General features: G+C 29.6%; 1 protein-coding gene across 5 annotated transcripts in view; it reads left to right on the forward strand.

Moving 5' to 3' along the window:
* LOC107452053 (tyrosine-protein phosphatase Lar) overlaps window positions 1-17,366 on the forward strand; it is a 204,009-nt gene that overhangs the window by 43,703 nt on the left and 142,940 nt on the right. For 3 of the 5 annotated variants that reach the window (XM_043043655.2, XM_071182029.1, XM_071182030.1), the window contains exon 2: window positions 2,155-2,203. The gene's annotated coding sequence lies outside the window, so the exon portion shown is untranslated. Of the gene's footprint in view, window positions 1-2,154; window positions 2,204-7,971; window positions 7,991-14,328; window positions 14,455-17,366 lie in introns of those variants that run through there. The other 2 variants (XM_071182028.1, XM_071182027.1) reach the window with 2 other exon arrangements.

Here is a 17,366-nt window from a genome sequence, read left to right on the forward strand (position 1 = left end):
ATTTATATAAATCCAAAATTAAAAATAATATATTTTATTATCATCTTTTTTTATTTACCACCTTTTTTTTTATACTGTTCCATAATATGTCCTGATTTTTTTTTCTTTTTAAATATTAGTCTGACTATTTTTTTCTGCTGCGAGGACTGGACTCAAAGATCTAACATTTTTATAATACAATAACATTATTCTATATAGTTGCTATTCCTGTGGGTATAATTTTTAGCTCCTCGGTTGGAAACATAATTTAGTTGGACAAGTCAAATGACCTGTATACTAAATCTTATTATTAATATAAATTATAAGAATTGTTGTTCTTGATTCTTTTCTTCTCAAGGCACAGTGCGCAAAAAAAGAAAACGGATTACCCTGACTAACTTTTGTTCTAATGATCGGATTTTCACGTACTAAGACTCAATCTTAATGGTTCGAGGGGGTGACCTCAAATATGCTAACTAATTAATGGAGACGATATTTTAAATTACGTAATAAAATACAAAAACGAACATTGTGATTAAACATACCTTTCCTTTCGACGGATTTTAATTTCTGACTTGCAAAATGTAGGAGGTATCCGCAATCTGGAAAATGTGGCTCACTGTACAATCATTTGACAGCCTTGAATATGTTCGTGTAGTTACTTTTTTTTTTTCACTTTCGAAATTACTGTCCCATTTTTAGGACCTTTTTCAATTGTTTTTAAAAATCGAAATTTGAAATCAGCTATCCTTTTTTTCTGTTAACAGTTTTAGTGTGAAAAATTATTTTTATATTAATTCCATTATGTTTTGTTACATTTTCTATTTCCCACTTTTATAACTTTTAGTGCTGCTTTAATCAAGTTATTAACAATTTAAATCCATTGATTTTCAGTAATTCATTGTTTAAAAAAGATCTTTTATTTAAATCGTTAAAATCGTAGTATATGCACTTGCTTTTAAGATAATAATTTATAACATAGTAACAGCCTTCCTTCTACATAAAATCCTCGGAGAATTTTTTGTTTTATGTGATAGAAATTTTTGTTACAGTGCTTGGCATATTTGCGAAAAATGTCTCTTTTTTTTGTTGCTAGTTTTATAAGTTTTTACACATAATAAAACAAACAAACTAGTTTATTAAAATTTTATATGAATTTTTTTTTTTAAAAAATGTTGTCGAATCAGGTCGGATAGCTTAAAATGCATTTGCATGAATGAGTAGTAGTCCCGCTGTGGACTGCTTGTTAAGCCATAGTTCCCTGCAGAGCATCACTGGCTGAGTTCAGTATGCGGGTGGGTGACCACTTGGATTAGTCTGCGTAGTGACCGAGAGTGTGTGATATTGGTCCTCGTTAAACTGTTCTACCGTAAAATGCTTGACTTCGCGTGCAGGTCCTCTGGCTACCGAAGCCGGCGTGCCATCCCTTCTGCAGAGGATCAAAATTGTGATGACATGTCTTCGGATCATCCTCAGGGATGTTTCCCAGACCGTCGCCAATAGCCCATTGTGCAGTTCTGGTGTGACGTAAATGAACAACAACAGCAGCATGAATGAGTAAAAAAATAAAAAATAATTATTTGTACTTGTCATTATGTAAAAGTATCATTTTAACTTATTTTAAGTCACTGAAAATTATTTTGGTCACTGAAAATTACTGTGGCAGTGGGTTATATTATTTTTAACATTATTTATTTTGTTGATCTTAGTAATAATTATATGCATTTAATGTATTTTTGACTGTGTCCCCTGATCCGGAAGCCTCATAGAAACAGTAAACTAATTTTATCCTGTTTTTAAAGAGTCAACTATTAGATAAATTATATAGATTAACACTGTATGTCTAAATAAAGTTTAATTAATCTAAAGTTTTAATAACTTTAAAATAAACCTCTCATTCTAGATATCCATTCAATTTAAAGGATGGGAGAGCAAACAATTCTGATTTAAATATTTATAATTAAAAAAAATAGATATCCTATTAGTTTATTTATTGATTACCGATAATTATATGCCCTTTGATGCATAACTAATTAAGATATCCTTGAAATTGGATTCATAACAAAATTTCAATTGCAAGTTTTATAATAATAAGTTTCTGAAGTTAAATAATACAATAGAATAGCAAAAAATAAATACTACCTGTTTCTTAATTATTTTCTCTTTTCTTTTTAGGACTTCTGAGAAGAAGTGGTGTGTAAAATCCAAACTGAAATCCGTTGGAGTAAGTAACAATTTACTAATTTAGAAAGGGCCTGTGGTTTTGTGAATAACTAAAAATGTGTACCAATGTAATTCAACAATTCTGTTGCTAGGAAAGTGATTAATTAAACGGATTTGTGTGTGTGTAAATATCGGGCAAGATTTGTCACCCATGTTCTTTTTTTTTTATTATTTTTTTATTTCTGTTATTAATATCCATTCTAAATCTAGTAAGAAAAGGCTTTCCTTTTTAAAAAAAAATTGTTACTGATTAGCAGTGGCTTTATTCAATATTTTTTTCGATTCCTTAAACAAAAAAAACTCTAATTATTTGCTGCTTGCTTCATTTCTATATATTATAATTTTTTTTAAGTTTGTGATCCTGAAATAAGTATGAAATTCTTCGAACTCGCGATTTTCCTCTTTATATTACTATCATTGAAAAAAAGAATAGCGAATGATAGTAGAGAAGTAAACAAACACATGGCGGGGGAACCCCAGAGTGCAAATGACAAATGTGAGGAGGTTTGGCGGGAACCTCAGAGTGCAAATGATTAAATTAGAATAGATTTCCAAATATTGGGAAACAATGAAATAGTAGAAATGTCATTAACTAACTTATAAGAATTTTTCAAATTATAGAATGATTCCCAGAAATCAAACTCGGTCGATGAAGAGCTATGTTGAATGATTTTAGCTGAAGAAAATTTAAATCTGTGATTAGAATTCCCACTATGTAATGTAGGACACTAAAAGATCGGCTAATATCCTAAATTCGGACGTATATTTCGTGTTCCTTAAGTCGAAGCTTAAGGGTAAGTTTTGTTTGTTCAATATAAACGGAGCCAGAAGGACACGAAATTTGATAAAACATCTCAGCTATTTATATGAGCAATAGGGTCTTAAATGTTGGTGAAATTTAGTTTACTTACAGGGGAAAAAACGACTTTAAATTTAAGTTTATTCTAAACCTTAGCGATTTGGGGACTGATATTTGAATAATAAGGTAAAACAAGTTCGAATTCGAGAGTAAGGTGAATTACGAGATTATTTTTTTTTGCTTTATTATCACTGTTATTATTATTTATCTCCTTTTTCCATTGTTTTTTTTTTGTTTTTTTTTTAAATAAATTTAAATTTTTTTGTACTCTGAGTGAAACTAACCAAAATCGATTTAAAATCTATGTATGAATAAGATTGATGTCAGGAGCTGACATAAGTTTTTCCCATTAAGCAAAGGTTTTTATGGTCGTTTTTTGATATTATATTCTTTTCATATGTTATTTAAGTCTTATCCATTTTATTTTTCAGTACATGAATCAGCATTTAACCAAAAATATCTTAAGTTAATAATTTGTTTTCCTGAAATGTTCTTCTTAATTAATTTCTAAATGCATTTTATTATTTTTCCCCTCTTCTTTTTTGCAATGCTTGTCTTGCATCTGAGTTCAAAGCGTCACAATTTTCCTTTCCAATTTCTGGTTTTTTCTTTCATTATTTTTTCTTAAATTTTATTTTAGAAAACGTTTATATTTTTTCCCTTCTTGATTATAATGAAAAAATATAGGAGGATGTATTATACGCTTGACCTAAATTTTCTATTTCGAAAATTTAACAAAAATTGGTTTAATTCATACTCTTGTGAATGATAAGAAAAAAACTCGCTATGTATCATCATTTAAGATCTACCGGTAAACGCATAGTTTATTGTTGGTCATTGCACCATTATTTGCATCAATTCATCGTTTGGAAAATGCATATATTTTAATCAGTGATTAAATGAACATGACTTTATCTTGTACCCTCTTGAGTATGATGATAACCTATCACAACTAAAAAAAAAGTTCTCCTTTTGTTAGTGAAGTTCAAAAAGATAAATGGCTTTCTTTATTATTGTTATCGGTTATCATGTCATATATAAACGAAATTAATATTCACATTAAGAACAGTTATTTTTTATCTCATGGTATTTTTTCCCTCATTCTTTTTACAGGATAAATTTCAAGGTTCGTATCTTGATTTAAATCAACTCTTGTTTTTTCTTCTTTTAATCATTGATTTATGAATGGGGGATTAAATGATTATTGATCATAGAAAAATCATTGATTGAATTAATTTTGTATTTATTTTAAAGACTTTGAATTTTATTCTTAATATATTGCTGCGTTAATAAATTTCAGTTAACAAAATTGCATTTGTATTTCGTGTAAAAATTATGTAATAAATTGTAGAACTTCTGATTTTTCGGATTGTAAATAAAGAGCGAAGTGAAATTCTGTATTTATTGAGTGTGGATTTTTTCGCTGTAAACATGGAGGTATAAAAAAGAATTTATTAGTTCAAAGCTTGAAAGAACAAATTTCAAAACCACGTTTTTTTTAATATTACGAAAATATTTCTGAATCTTAGGGTAAACNTGTTGTTCTATATCCGTTTGATAATTTTAGTAAATGAAAGAAGAATTGAAAAATTACGGATTGGTGAGCTCATTTTCCGGATTAATGATTTTGGTGCTTTTGCAAATCTACTAAATTAGAATGTTTGAAATAGGAAAATTATTGCAAAATTTGTTGTTGTTCTATGTTCATTGGATTGCAGTTTTTAGTAAAAGTTTTGAATAATAGAAAAAATTTAAAAAAAAAATTAGGGATTGGTGATCATTTCTGGATTAATCTGGATTGAGGATTTTGGTGCTTCAACAAATCTCCTAAATTAGATTATTTGACGCAGGATTGTCATTATAAAGTATTGTTGTTCTATATTCGTTTGATAATTTTAGTAAATGAAAGAAGAATTGAAAAATTGCGGATTGGTGAGCTCATTTTCCGGATTAATGATTTTGGTGCTTTTACAAATCTACTAAATTAGAATGTTTGAAATAGGAAAATTATTGCAAAATTTTGTTGTTGTTCTATGTTCATTTGATCATTTGATTGCAGTTTTTAGTAAATGTAAGAACAGTCGAAAAAATTTAAAAAAATTACGGATTGGTGATCACTTTTTTGTTAATCTGGATTGAGGATTTTGGTGCTTCAACAAATCTCCTGAATTACATTATTTGAAGCAGGAAAGTCATTACAAAGTATTGTTGTTGTTCTATATTCGTTTGATAATTTTAGTAAATGAAAGAAGAATTGGAAAATTGTGGATTGGTGAGCTCATTTTCCGGATTAATGATTTTGGTGCTTTTGCAAATCTTCTAAATTAGAATGTTTGAAATAGGAAAATTATTGCAAAATTTTGTTGTTGTCCTATGTTCATTTGATCATTTGATTGCAGTTTTTAGTAAATGTAAGAACAGACGAAAAAATTTTAAAAAATTACGGATTGGTGATCACTTCTTTGTTAATCAGGATTGAGGATTTTGGTGCTTCAACAAATCTCCTAAATTAGATTATTTGAAGCATTAAAGTCATTACAAAGTATTGTTGTTGTTCTATATTCGTTTGATAATTTTAGTAAATGAAAGAAGAATTGGAAAATTGCTGATTGGTGAGCTCATTTTCCGGATTAATGATTTTGGTGCTGTTGCAATCCTACTAAATTAGAATATTTGAAATAGGAACATTATTGCAAAATTTTGTTGTTGTTCTATGTTCATTTGATCGTTTGATTGCAGTCTTTAGTAAATGTAAGAACAGTCGAAAAAATTTAAAAAAATTATGGATTGGTGATCACTTCTTTGTTAATCTGGATTGAGGATTTTGGTGCTTCAACAAATCTCCTGAATTAGATTATTTGAAGCAGGAAAGTCATTACAAAGTATTGTTGTTGTTCTATATTCGTTTGATAATTTTAGTAAATGAAAGAAAAAATGAAAAATTACGGATTGGTGAGCTCATTTTCCGGATTAATGATTTTGGTGCTTTTGCAAATCTACTAAATTAGAATGTTTGAAATAGGAAAATTATTGCAAAATTTGTTGTTGTTCTATGTTCATTTGATTGCAGTTTTTAGTAATAGTTTTGAATAATAGAAAAAATTTTAAAAAAAATTAGGGATTGGTGATCATTTCTGGATTAATCTGGATTGAGGATTTTGGTGCTTCAACAAATCTCCTGAATTAGATTATTTGAAGCAGGAAAGTCATTACAAAGTATTGTTGTTGTTCTATATTCGTTTGATAATTTTAGTAAATGAAAGAAGAATTGAAAAATTACGGATTGGTGAGCTCATTTTCCGGATTAATGATTTTGGTGCTTTTGCAAATCTACTAAATTAGAATGTTTGAAATAGGAAAATTATTGCAAAATTTTGTTGTTGTTCTATGTTCATTTGATTGCAATTTTTAGTAAATGTAAGAACAGTCGAAAAATTTTTAAAAAATTACGGATTGGTGATCACTTCTTTGTTAAACTGGATTGAGGATTTTGGTGCTTTAACAAATCTCCTGAATTAGATTATTTGAAGCATTAAAGTCATTACAAAGTATTGTTGTTGTTCTATATCCGTTTGATAATTTTAGTAAATGAAATAAGAATTGAAAAATTGTGGATTGGTGAGCTCATTTTCCGGATTAATGATTTTGGTGCTTTTGCAATCCTACTAAATTAGAATATTTGAAATAGGAAAATTATTACAAAATTTTGTTGTTCTATGTTCATTTGATCATTCGGCGATCACAGGTTACCCATTGGAAAATTTTTTTTTTTTTTTTTTTTTAAATCCTCTTTGTTTGTAATATTCACCTGAACTAGTAATGAAAACGATCCAGTTTGAACTGTAGGTTAGAATTTCTGATTCTTAATTAAAACTATTAAGACAATAAATTCAAAAATATCGTTCAAATGATGAAATTCTCTTTTATTCACAACTCAAGAAGTATTTATGGGATCTCTCTGATCCCATATCTCGAAAATAAACTCACCAATTTCATGCATGGCAAAATTAAAAGTTAAAAAAGAATTCTAAAAAACAGCGCGGTCTTACAGCAGCGGTCGTCATAGCAACGCGTACAATGACGACGCATGCGCAAAGTGTGATGACGTCCAAATGTGGTGCGCACGCCATCAAACCCAAAACAACACCCATTTTGCCAATGGGTAATGAAAATACTTCATTTCTCACTTCTAACTTCGTTATTTTTCATTCATTCATTTATTTATTCTGCTTCGTATAACCCCAATTTTTACAGAAATCCTGTGAAACTTAAAGCAAATAAGTTTAAGTTAACTTCTTCTCATTTTATAATCCTATCTTCCGAACATTTCTTAATTAAAAAGTCTAGAAAGTTTTTCCAAAGCTTGTCTCATCCTATCAGGTATTGAAGCAGTAATGTAAAAAAAATGTCTGATATCAGCAGTAGAAACTTATAGTGTAGTTTTAAAACAGACACTTCATTATCTGTGCGCTGATTTTTTTTACTTCTTGCATTTTACACATTAACAACTTTTTCGCAATATTACTGCATTGTGAAAGTTAAAAGAATTGACTCAATTTCGGTTAAAGCACGCTCGTAATAATTTAGATTGAATGAATTTTTAAAATTCATCTCCCCCATTTCCGTTGATCATTGTAAATAAAATGTTGTTTAAAAACAAACTACGTACTTATCTCTTTCAAAATGCTTGTTTAAACACATTGGTTTATTCGCCAGGAATACAAGTAATCATAGATAAAACGTGATTCCATCAACATTGTTCCAGTTTCAGAAGTTTAACCATTCGTCTCGGACTCCACAAACTGGTTATAAGCAAGCATTTCTCTCTGCTATATTTTCTAAAACAGTAGTCGGCAAAATTTATCTTAATTACGTCAGACCACACTCCCTTATCGCCTGGGGACAGACGTGTCACTCCTTCGAAATAAGGTTTGTAGGATTCATACTCTCTTTCTCGCTTTCCCTTTTTTATTATTTTGGACAAAACGTGACACGGCTATTAGAGTGTGCGATGTCTTCGGACAATTAAGTTTTGAGTGCTTTTTTTAGAACGTTTGGCGTGTTTTTTTTTTCTCTCTTTGAGTTGTTGGCTGTTTTATTTAATGTAAGCGAAGCTTTGGATAATTGTTCTGTTTTAAAACACCGTTTTTTTTATATATATACAAATATGGTTAGATTTGTTTATTTTGAGAGTTGGTAAGTTTTTGACCGTTTTTTACATTTTTTTACATCCGTCGTTGAACTGCCGACCCAATTTTGGGTTTACGACTACTAATGTTCAACTCCGTAGCCTTGTAATTTTGAACCCAATCCAGAAGACAAGGGAACTCCTGGATCGAGTATTAAGAGAAATTTGCCTTCGTGGAGGACTTTATGATGGAGTTAACCCGCATTTGCGTTATATGCAGAGGAAGACCACGAGAACCTCCCACGGTTAGTTTGACGCCAAGGGGACTCTAACCCATGATCCGTCTACCACTGAGGATATTTCACGTCAGCACTGTGGTCGGTGCAATCCGGATGCGGAATTCGTATTGACTGGGATTCGAACCCAGTTTTCCTCATTGGAAAGCGAACGATCTGTCCCCTGAGCCATCACGGCTCGTGGTTTTTTACTTTGAATAAAACCGTTACGTCAAAAACTCTGCGCCATAAATCTAAAGCAATTGCATTTATGTATTGATATATGCATATATTTATGTACGCACAGGCCGGAAAAAACAAACCAATTTTTATCTAGGCATTATGCTGAAGAGAACTAACATCCAAAACGCGCAAAATCAAAGTGCTTCGCTAAAAATGTTAGGGAAAATCTTGTAAACTTATCCCGATGATCTCTTCAGTGACATGCAAAAAGGGAATTATTATTTCCTATAACTCCTTCTTAATATAGGCCGAGGGATTTCTCCGGCTCTCCGGTTGGTTAAAGGGAAAAACTTAAAATGTTAATTCTAGCATTTTTTTTTATTTTTTTAATCTGAATTTAGAACTAAAATGCCGAATGTGAGTTACAAATTTGAGAACGCGTTTCGCTTTAAATAATAAATTAAGAAATAGAATTTAAATAATACATGGATATATATAGAGAATTGAAATTTTTGAAATATTGAGAAATATTTTAAGAAGCTATTATACTCCAAAAAGCTATATAAAAAGATAACTATATAAAAGATGCTGAGGAGTTACAACAATTTTAATTATATTTTTGCTATATCTGGAAATTAAGCAGCATAGTAGCTGGAACTGTTAGTAGGTGGGGGGGGGATAGTAAATTCAGTGATTTGCTTTCGAAATATTATTTTAAAAATTTAATCATTCTTAGATGTATATATTAAAAAAATAATCATAAACGAACGAATAAAGAAAATATATAAAATATTCCTCTTTTCTCAATGTAAGTAACTCCTTTTACTATTACTGCATAACTATTTACTGTAACTATAAGTAAGTCATAATTAGAGAGGAATGAAAGGTTTTTATACGCCTATCAGCCAATTCTTGCATAGCTAATAACCTCCTCATTAGAGCTAAACGCCTTCCCTCGGGAAATAATTTTTTTCTTTTACACTTGCCAAAAAATTGTCTAATTGAACGGTTTGGGAAAAAATAGTTTTCCTCTTCGAAGGAATTTTTAGTATAGACTATATTCAAATTTAATACGAGATTATTTGAACTATGCTAGAATCGGTTTGAGAAGTATTCTTAATTAGATAACTGAGAATAACTTAATAAGAATTGGAAAAACTTCCTGATCATAGGAGTAAGAGAACGGTGATTACATAGTGTGTACGTTTTACTTACATTCTTTAAATGTATATTTGAAGGCATCTCAAAGACACTTTCTAAATTATTTTCCAGTTGACATTAAATTCCGCCCACCAGAAAAATATATGTGTAATATCTTCTCGATTAGTAAGAGTTTGTTTTTAAAAACTTAAGTTCTTCTTTAACTTGAATATCACATATTATAATGTTTAATTTTTGTTTCAAAAGATTATAATGTGTGGTTGTAAACAGAGTTTGAGTGTGGAAAGATTTATTTTTAAGTTTCAGAGTTAATTTTTAAAAGAATAATTAACAGTGTTTTCCCTAAGCGTTTTTTGAAAGACGTCTTGCCCTTTGGTCCCAATAGATGTGGACTTTTAGTTAAAGTAAGCCACCGTCCCTTAAAAACACTGCCTTTTTATTCAGATTCCATTTTGAAAAATATTTATCCATTGTTTTTAAAGAATAATTTCACACTGGTAAAATTATCTTTCTTTATAGTTTTAATTCCGATTACTATGACAAATATTTGTTTTGTTAGGATTATTCTCAACTGTTTAACTTTTTATAAGTATCTTTATTAGTGGGAGGGATATTAATAAATATTTTAAGTGATTTAAATTTTATTTTTAAAATAAATATCTTTTTAGAAAAAATGCATCTTTAAATGTTTATTTTCTCGTAATTTTGAGTTTAAATTGCAGAAAAAGGCTTTCAAAATGTTTATCAATTAATCACTTTTTGCTAGTTTACTTTTTTTGGAAAAAAAATTGTGCACAGAGATTGCCTTTTAGCAAGCCTTTAATTATTTTATAAACTACTAATTTTTCTCTTATTTTGATAATGGGACAGAATTACTATTTGAAATATACTCATAAAATAGTATGAGAGGATAATTTAAAAATTGTTGAGTATAAAATTTAGTTATTACATAATATTGCAGTGTAATATTATGCAATAACTGAATTTTATGCTCAACAATTACACATTTTGATAACTATTTACGAGTACCATTTCCAAACTCAAAGTACCCTTTTCAGAGAGGAAGCACCTTGCCTTTTTTTTTCATTCCTCTGTAATTATTTTAACTGTTTTAACTTTTTCTAATCAGCACAAACTCTCATGTTGATGGAAATGTTTAGTTGTTATTATACATAAATTAAAAATGTGTCGTTTCAACTGAATCATTTTTTCATATTATATTACTCTAATGTCCTTAAAAATTCTATCTCTTCCGTTTGCTAAATTGTATCTTAAGTAGCTGAGAAAAACATTCTAATCATGAAATGATTTAAGATTTTAATGACAATAGTTTCATAGATAGATTGACATAATGACAACTTCCCCCAAAGATGAATTAAGTCACTAAAGAGAAGGATTTCTGGCATACATTTGGCTAAATATAGCTTTCTTCCGTTAATGCCAAGCCTGCATATCTATAATTGACATGAAAGGATATCACGTCAGTCTTATGTTATCACGCCATAAACTGCCTTCAGATACTCAGCCCAGATGATAAAAATCAAAAAAAAAAGTCTGAGCTGTACCTTGTGATGTCCACCCTTTGGCTCGGGTCCAGACTTTGACTTATTTATGAGCCATTGGTGAAAAAATGGTATACTTAACCTTAAGTAGCTTTTATTTATGACGCTTTCAATGTAAAACATATGTGAGTTTAATTCATCTTATAAACGCGATTGATGAAGGATATTAATTTTACTAAGTGCTCCGCCGACTTTTTATTTGTATAATTTTTTCTGTACATTGTGGCATTTTTTAATACGTTTTCAGAAATTTAATTTGTTGAATGAAGTCTAACATTATTATTTGAAAAGTTAATGTTTTAATAAGTAGTTGTGCCGGCTGACATAGAAGAAGAAAGCTTATTGCTTTTAATATTTTCATTGATATTATTGAAGTGTATAGCGTTTTTGTTTCTTATACAACAGTTTTAGAAGGTACTGAAACTAACAAGTTATTTATCTGAGCTTAAGTGATAGAAGAGCAATGAGATTCACATATTTGATTAGAATCTTGTCAGAACTCGCATCCCCGATAGCATTCATTTATTTGCTTGTGTACATTTTATCAATTATCAATTCAAACTATCTTTAGACACAGTAATGGAGTGCATAATGCCATTTGCGTTTCGTGCAATATAGGTAAACTTAAACTAATGATCTTTGTACTTTATTACTGTTTGATTTAAAGCAACTAATAACTTAGGATACCTGGATACCGACTGATCAGCTCACTTAGGATACGTTATCTTGTTTACGTTTAATGCAATATAGATATAGGTACAATATTGGTATAGGTATTAAATATGATTATATTTCCTCTTTTTTCCAGTCTGATTTAGTAGCTGATATCTCCACTGATCAGCTTACCTAAAATACGTATTGTCATTTACGTTTAATGCACTAAAGATACCCCAATCATATTTCCTTTTTTTTTCCAGTCCGATTTAGTAGCTGATAACTCGTCTGATCAGCTTTCCTTAATTGCGTATTGTCATTTACGTTTAATGCATTATAAATACCCCAATCATATTTCCTTTTTTTTTCAGTCCGATTTAGTAGCTGATTACTCGTCTGATCAGCTTACCTAAATTACCCATTACCCTTTACGTTTAATGCAGTATAGGTACCCCAGTCATATTTCCTCTTTTTTTCCCGTCTGATTTAATAGCTGATAACTCGGCTGACAGCTTACCTAAATTACCCATTGTCCTTTACGTTTAATGCAGTATAGGTACCCCAGTCATATTTCCTGTTTTTTTCCGTCCGATTTAGTAGCTGATAACTCGACTGATCAGCTTACCTAAAATACGTATTGTCATTTACGTTTAATGCATTATAAATACCCCAATCATATTTCCTTTTTTTTTCCAGTCCGATTTAGTAGCTGATAACTCGTCTGATCAGCTTACCTAGATTACTTATTATCATTTACGTTTAATGCTTGATAGGTACTCCTGTGAAATTCTATATTTAGGATACTTAACGTTGTTTACGTTTGGTACAATATAAGTACCCCACTGATCTGTCCTTATATCTATCTCTCGTCATATTTTTATTTACTTAATTACTTCATAACCTTACGGTATTTCTGATTGCAGCGTTTTGGGGAAATTATTCGAAAAATAGTCTTTATCGGCAATTTTTTCTTTAAGTTAATATTGTATCTGACAAAGGTAATAAATTAAAGTATGAATCGTGAATTTCGGAAGTCAAAAGTACCAATTTCATGATTCTAATGGTAAAATGAAATTTAAAAAGTATTTCCGTAAGCCGCGACTGTTTTTAAAACATCTGTCAGTTGTTAGCAAACATGTTATCACTGTATAAACTGCATCGACGAAAAAAACTATCGATAATCGATACAGTTTGTCTCCTTGGGTGACTGATCGATTCTTTCTTCTGATATATAATGATACATTAATACTTTGAAACTTAAGTTCTTTAGAAACTTTTTCATGGATGTAGACTATTATTTTTAAAAATACTTAAATATGTCTGATATTTGTAATATTTCTAATATTAGATATCGTTATTAATGTAACTTAAAATTATATCTGCTGATTCAAATTTTCAAAAAAATAAAAATATTTTGTAGTTTTATTCCTGTTGCATGCCTTGATTTTTTCCTAATGCATTGCATCTCTAAAAATTTTAGTGTTTGAAGTAATGTAAAAGTTTGTTTTTTTTATAATGCAATGACTAATAGTCTTAGATTTTTTTTTTTTNCCTCTTTACTCTCTCATTCACTTAACCGGACTGAGAAAAATTCTGGCAGAATTTTCGTGCTTTATGACAATGACGTTTCTGTTTTTTTTTTTTTTTTTTTTTTTTTTCCTGACGCGGTGCTCCAAGTGAGTTTGAGCACTCTAGTTTGTTGGAATTTCGATTGGCGATAATATAGTGATAAATTCTGATAGCCGCTGGCTGAAACCAATGTAAACTTGCCTGGCGATGTAGTAGAAATATGGGTGCTCTAACTACAGTTAATGATGGCGTAGTTAAAAAATATTATTTTGTTACGAACATACCCTTCAACTCCTACGGAATTTCTGTATTTTTAAAAAATATTTTTCTTAGGAGTTGCAAAAGTTATACATAATTATTTTAATAAATTAGGATTGACAAAATTTTGTTCACCTTTACATATAAATAACAACGATGAATTTTTTTCCCCTGTTGCATGAGATTTTTTAGCAGATTTTAGATACTTTCGCGTCGCTGATTTCAAATATGCCATCCGTTTTTTTCACGCACCTATACTCAGAAGTATACATTGTTCTATTTCGGCGCATTTTCTCATTTTTCATGATTTTATCTATATGTTTGGTTGATGCTTACTTACTCAACATCCTCTTTCCCAGGAAGGATTATTATTATAATTCTTTTTTTATCTCTAGCAACCAAAGCAAAAAACAAACTTTTTTTTATCTATTACATAAATCTGTATTTAATTGGAAATCTAAATGCATGTTTCCTTTGTAATGTTTTAAATCCATCCTGAGAAATCGGTTGAAATAAAAGTACATTTTTGCTTCTAAACCTTGCTTAGTAAGTTTATTTATTTTTGATATGTGCAGTTAGCCAGACAGAAAACAGGACATCTTAGTAAGTAACTTAAATTATAATTATGAAATTTTCACTTACTAAGATTCACTAACGTTGTTTTTCGAAGCTCTGTCGCCAAGGAAAATAAAATAGCCATAGTTTACTTGAAGCAACGCGATGATTTTAAACTAGATTTATAATCTTGTGAAGAATTATCTGGGCTTTAGTACATACAAATAACTTACAAATTTTTATAAACTTTTTTTTTAAATTGCCAATTTGGCGTCATTTTTGCACCTAGAGGAAAATTATCAAAATCTTATTCTCAGTTTTTTTTTAAGTTTTTATAAGCCCAGTAAATGCAGCGTTGGAGAAAGTTTTTAAATATTAAAAAAAAATTAAGACTACAAAGACTTTTTATTTCTACAAAACTGTGGTTTTTCACCATATTGGTGTTATTTTGTTTGACAGTGCTGTCTTTAGATAGGCTAAACTTATCCTTACAGTTATAAGTAACAGTTGCAAACTCACAGCAGTTATAAAAATAGCATATTATTCGCAACAAAAAAAAATCATTTCATATTACTACGGAACCTTCGAAAAACAGCCTTTAAGGTTCGAGAGTCCAACATTAAATATGCTATTTAATTTGCTATTTCTTAAGAGACCATGCTCAAAAACGTTTTTTTTTTTTTTTTTTTTTTTTTTTTTTTTTTTTTTTTTTTTTTTTTTTTTTTNTTTTTTTTTTTTTTTTTTCCCCTGAATAAAACATGCCTTTTTTTCGACGGTTTTGAAGATTCTTGACCTTCAAAACAAATCTGGACAGGGTCGGAAATCAGGAAACTAGGGTTTAAATAGTTCACATTTAGGGAGCGGTGAGAAATAATGTGTGCGTTACATAGATTAGAAAATATAAATTTTCCGTTTGTAGGCAGTGACCGGTAGACTCTAATTCCAGACCATAGGAAAAGTGGTTAGTAAGTTATACTAACCACTTTTCCTCAAACCTTATGTGTCGGTGACTAATGAGTACTTTTCATTAATCCAATAAATACTTTTCTTTCAATAGCCCCCTTTTGCTTTTTTTTTTTCGCTTGGATTAAATTATATTTTTGAGAAAAATTTATGTAAGAAGTTATTTACTGCTATAAAAAGTTAATTCAACAATAAAAATAAAATAAATATGTGACAAATTTTAATTAAACATACCTACTTTGTTTCTCCGTGAAAGAAAATTAGTTGCGCAATTTAAAAAAAAATTCTTTTAAAAAAAAAAATGAGAAAGAAAATAACATCGGGAAAATGTGACCTGTTGTTTATTTAAATCCGCTTTCTTTTTTCTTTCTTTTTTTTCTTTGTTTCACCATGCGGCTAGTGGCTATTTTCAGGTGTAGTGTTACGTATGACTTTATTTGGAAACCATTATTTAATGGTAATTTAACTTTTTGCGTATTTCGCGCTCCTGATTTTCCTTTTTTATTTTTACACTTTCTGTTCTGTTTTTTTTAATATTTTAATTATTGATTTATTTTTAAATTGCATAGTAATTTATGATAACTATGTAAGCGTATGTCTCTTGCGCTCCAATTCAAAACACTAGCGCAATCTATTATCACATGACAATATCATGAAACAGCTTTAACCTTTTGACGCAAAATTATATATTATGTAGCATATTTTTCATACTTTATTTTTCCTTATTTTGCATTAATTTATTGTTATAAAATATAGCACCAGTGTGTCTTTTTCTGTGTAAAATCTTCAAAACACGGCTTATATCCCAATATTATTATCACAATCTTATATGAAAGTACTATTTTCCATAAATGAGAGTGTAATGAACGAAAGTGATAATGTAGTATGATAATGACTTAGTCTAATAAGGCATTTATTTGTATGTTGTATATTCTATTAATCAATAAAATAAATTCATAAAATTTAATTAAGTGTTTATTATTATTATTTTTTATCAAATTTATTTCTTACCTGAATTTTTGGGCAACATGTATGTTTAGATAATGATAAACTATTAAACTATAATTTTTATCCAAACAAACGAAACTTCATGTTTTATATTTATTTATTTCTCTTTTTCAAATGCGATGTTTTTGTTTTCTTTATTTAAAAAAAGTAAGGGAAAATGTGACAAGATGCGACTGAAGGTACTAACAAAACACGTTGAAATAAAATAGAAAAATTCCATCGCAAAAAGCAGAAAATCCAATATTTTCAACACTCGGGGGGTTGGAGAGGGAGCAGCGGAAAATTCCTATCTCCCGAAACTGGAGTTTAATGTGCAACGGGAACGGGATCAATACCTTAGGTTACTGGAACGCAGATGTTCAATAACTCTAGACATGATCTTGAACGATACCTTCAATGGGGGTGAACGGACAATTGACCATGGCAATCGATGAACGAAAAGGAGAATTTTTTTTCCCCTTTACCTTTCCGGGATTTGACGGACAGAGTATTTTTTTTCCTCCTTCCTTCAACCATTGCTGGGGTTTCTTCATCCAATTATTTACAGGAACTCCCGGAAAGGAGGAAGCAAGCATTTGCTCCCAAGTTGCCTTTCTTTTCCCTTTCGGCTTTGAATACAAAAGGGACTTCTAGACTATTGTTATCGAACGCGGAAAGTTGGTCTTGTTACATGCCATTACAAAAGCTAACATCGGAAAAGTGATGTCTTACAAGTGTGCTTGAATTAACTGGGCTTGACTTTTAATGTGCTAATATTTATGGATGCTTGGATTGTTTCTTTTCACAGATTTGAGTAAATAAAACGGGCAAGACGTTCTGTTTCTGCTGTTTGCTTCAGAAAATTGTCTATTAATATTTTTTTATTTAATTAATTTATTTATTTGGTAATTATTTAATTTTCGTTTATGTTTGTTTTGTAATCAACTGTTCTTTGTATCGAGTAGCAAAAAAAAATCGTGTTGATTTACATTTCAAATCTTGAGAAATTA

The sequence above is a fragment of the Parasteatoda tepidariorum genome, chromosome 6, assembly GCF_043381705.1.
Source record: "Parasteatoda tepidariorum isolate YZ-2023 chromosome 6, CAS_Ptep_4.0, whole genome shotgun sequence".
Classification (NCBI taxonomy): Eukaryota; Metazoa; Arthropoda; class Arachnida; order Araneae; family Theridiidae; genus Parasteatoda; species Parasteatoda tepidariorum.